Genomic DNA, 3,759 nt, shown 5'->3' with positions numbered 1-3,759 from the left:
GCTTATTGCTAAATGTATAAACTGGTCCTTAAAACTTATTATCCATCAAAAAAGTATACAAAGTGATTACTGAAGGTGTATTATAAAATAATAATAACATACATAAAATAATTTGTTATTTTTTTTAAATAGACCAATACAAAAAAGGACCTCAAAGCAGAGTAGGTACCTGAACTGGTACCTACCAAAGAACCTACCAAGTAGTACCAAAGAACGGGTACTGATTGTCTCATAGAGTATAATCTAAAAATGTGGTTAACTACCTGTTTTCATATTATATGTTTTAAGTATAATGAAACTTCAAAAGTGGAGCCATATCTTGGTTTAAATGTAGTGCTATTCTAAAAACATCATCCTGGCTTTAATTGGTGGGAGAAGTTGAATTTTGTGTGTAATGAGGGAAAGCAAATTTTTTTTGTGTCACCTGAAGAAAGTCATAGAGAAACCCTATACTTCCAAAAGCAGCCAGGAGTTTAACTGTTACTTATGTGTTGGCACTTAAATGATTTACATGTTCTCAGAATGAGAAGGTAAAGTATAACACAGGGAAAAAGTGTAGTTTGAACAGAAAACAACAAGGTCAGGGATTCATGTGGCTTCTCTTGGACAAAATGCAAGCCATTTTTCTATAATGGCAAGAGACGTAAGTTTAATCAAATGAGGAGAGAAAACACAAGAAAAGGGGCAACTTTCATGTACCTGTAATGCAGTGCTGTGAATGAACTGAATGAAGACTCTGAATGAATTGCATCATGAATGCCAGCTTCTGCCCTTCCGCCTATTTTTTTTGCCACTGAGGCATTTGAGCTTGGCACAGATACCTGTTATTGTTTATAGGATAACTTCTTTCTTGTTTATAGGTTAATAGGTGGAATTAATGTTGGTTTCATATGGTATATTAGCATGTGGGAATGAGCCAGGTACACTGAGACTAAAGGCAGGATATTCCATAGGGAATTGTCTCAAATTATCAACCTAAATATATTGCTTTACTTTCTCATCAGTGTCTGTGCCCCTCTTACACTGGGAGATAAAAAATGTCTTGACAAAATGTTTTGTTTGCTTAAAGATGGAAAATGAGGAAGTATGCAATTTTGAGCTCAGAATATATGTGAAAATACAATACTGAGTAAACTATTAGTTTAATAAAATATTATTCCCTTTATTATTTTCTTTTCATTGACAGCATAAGTACAGGAATAATATCTCATTTTTTTGAGTTAGAAATAATACACTGCTGTTTGCTCAATTTTTCTCTTGAATAATGGCAGCAGCTGGGGACTGCTTCATTTTACTCTTGGAGAAAAACTGCTCTTTCAATGGATTGTTAAATAGGGAGAGTGAAGGGGGCTCAGAATAAGTAAAGAGGACAGTAACAGGTCCATGAGGAGCATGATGAAGTATATGAGGGCATTTCCCTCCTCTCAGAAGGAAAAGTGTGATGAAGTATATAAGGGTCCCGTCCCCGCTGCCCCCCCCCCTCCCCCCCCCTCCCCCCCAAAACCCCATGAGCTAAATATGGCAATAAATGGAAAAAGAAAAGGCAAAAAAAAGGAGGGGGATGGAAGGGAGAGTAGAAATTCGACAGCGTGAGTTCCTTTCCATCTGTATGATTTTGTTAATTGTTTATTTTAAGCTTCTAGTCAAATTAACGACAAAACTTTTAGAAAAATATGTCTTTATTTAAGCTGTTGAATCACTAAGTGATCCTGTAAGTGTGTACATGCAAATGAGCAAGAGATCTCATCTCCTAAGTGAAATTGTAAAACATGGAGGACTAGAATGCAAACTTGTTCTCTCAGGTATCTAATTAGTCATATTAAGTTGCTTACTGATATTTAAACTCAGTAGAGTTTAAAGAAAAAAGATGGGAATTTAATTTTGTGGGGGTAACCTTTTTCCCTCTATCTTCTTTAAAGACTAACCTTCTTGTATTTAAACCATTTAATTCTAACTATAAAATGAAGTAGAAACATTAGCACTAAGTGGTGTAAACTGAGTTGAAATCAATATTAAAATGATTATATATCTTGCATTTGTACTGTTCTTTCTGGGCTTTCAGCTATGTTTTCTTTCATAGCCAGTCAGGGTGAATATTGTATCATACAGAAAATATATTGGAGTTGGAAGACTTGTTCCTAAATTAATGCAATTTTAATAACATTCAAAACATGAATAATTACTGCTCGTTTCATCAGAGAAACCACTTTGATTATGATTGCACCGTAGTATATGACTAAGAGTAATGTAAGGTAGGAGACAATCAGCAGAGGATACCTTGTGGAATTTTTGTTGTTTCCTTCTAAAGTAATAAATATTAAGTTTAACCAAATTTAAAAGAAGGGGAAACATTGACGTTAGTGTCATAAACAATGCCATAGTTAGCAATGTCTGAATTGGTCTTTTGTTATTCCATAAGCTTTTTCTCTTGTCATAAAGGCTTTTAAGATGTTTTATTCTGGCATGTGATCATGATTGTCTGAACAGCGACTTAGACTTGACCCAGTCCGAATATAAGCAGGTGTTATTATCTGGTGGCTTCCTCTTTAGTAAGCTATAAAATTAGTTGCATGTCGGATTTTTTAATATTTTTTAACCTTCCTTTGTGAAGACCATGAACTAGTTTATTGACCCTGAACTGTCCTTTTATCCTTAGAGACATTTCCTCTCAAGTAGAAATGTGTTTCTGTGGCAAAGGCTTTGCTACTCTGAACCCCTTAACATTTCTTGATAGCATAGCAAAGGTCTGGATTTTCTGGCGAGTCAAACTCGGTGTCTTTGAACAATAAATGTTCAAGTAAATAACATTCTCTAACATTTTGAAAGCTTATTTTTTCTTTTAAGAATTTCTGAAAAAGAATGACTTAGTGTCATTTAAGAGTGGTAGACAGCTCTGATCTGAGAAGTATTTAACTGTTGATGAAATTGAAATATATGACTACCTTCTTGGCCAAACAATATGGTGGGCTTTTAGTAGTTCACTATGCTGATAAACACAGTACCTTGGAGTACATCTTCTGCTCCTAAAAACTCTGTCTGTGCACTTTCTGTTCAAGCTGTTGTTATTTCTTACACAGTCCTTCCTAGCTCTGAATCTGTAATAGAGCATAATCTGTAACAGAGCCTACTCGCTCTTTCTAGCAGTGAGTCTATTGGTTACAGTGCTGGCCTCAAATCCCATGTCCGAAATTATGCCTGATACGGGCCTAGGGCTCTAGATCCCAGTGTTGATGTCTGAGAATATGAGGCTCTGTCAGGCTCTTAAATATGTTCTCCAGTTTTCCATCAGGATCCTGGACTAAACTAGACCTTTTGAGGTATAACTTAGAAAGGCAGCCAGGAACCCACAGACAAAGGCTTTTTTTATACCAGAAACCATATTATGAAAGTACTAAAGAATTACAGATATTTGGAAACAAGAAGTTCTGAGTAGATTCCCTTTCTTGGGTCTACTCACTCCCACTCTGAGAGTCTGAGATTATTCCTAGTGTTTTTTGGCTAGGTAAGTCATCTTAACGTAAATATCTCCTCAGGAAGACCTTAAATGTGCAGATGGCCTCCACCATTCCCGTAGCTGCACCGTGTCAAATTTTTCCCTTGCATGCACCAATGGAGTGTTTCCATTCTCTTTTCCCCATCCCCATAGGGGAAATATCGTATCATCAAGGATGATACGAAGAAAACCTTTTCTTTATCAGGGCAGAGCAGTAGGAGAGGTTAATTCAGAATCGTATGCTTTGTTTGTATCTGTTTGATCGT

At 36.0% G+C, this 3,759-nt stretch overlaps 1 protein-coding gene across 1 annotated transcript in view; it reads left to right on the top strand.

Annotated features, from left to right (window-relative positions):
* FER (fer (fps/fes related) tyrosine kinase) overlaps positions 1-3,759 on the top strand; it is a 173,492-nt gene that overhangs the window by 71,748 nt on the left and 97,985 nt on the right. The window lies entirely within an intron of this gene.

The sequence above is a fragment of the Pygoscelis adeliae genome, unplaced genomic scaffold (assembly GCF_000699105.1).
Source record: "Pygoscelis adeliae isolate BGI_AS28 unplaced genomic scaffold, ASM69910v1 Scaffold16, whole genome shotgun sequence".
NCBI lineage: Eukaryota > Metazoa > Chordata > Aves > Sphenisciformes > Spheniscidae > Pygoscelis > Pygoscelis adeliae.
Note: the sequence above shows the minus strand (reverse complement) of the source record. Positions and strands in the feature narration are given on the sequence as shown.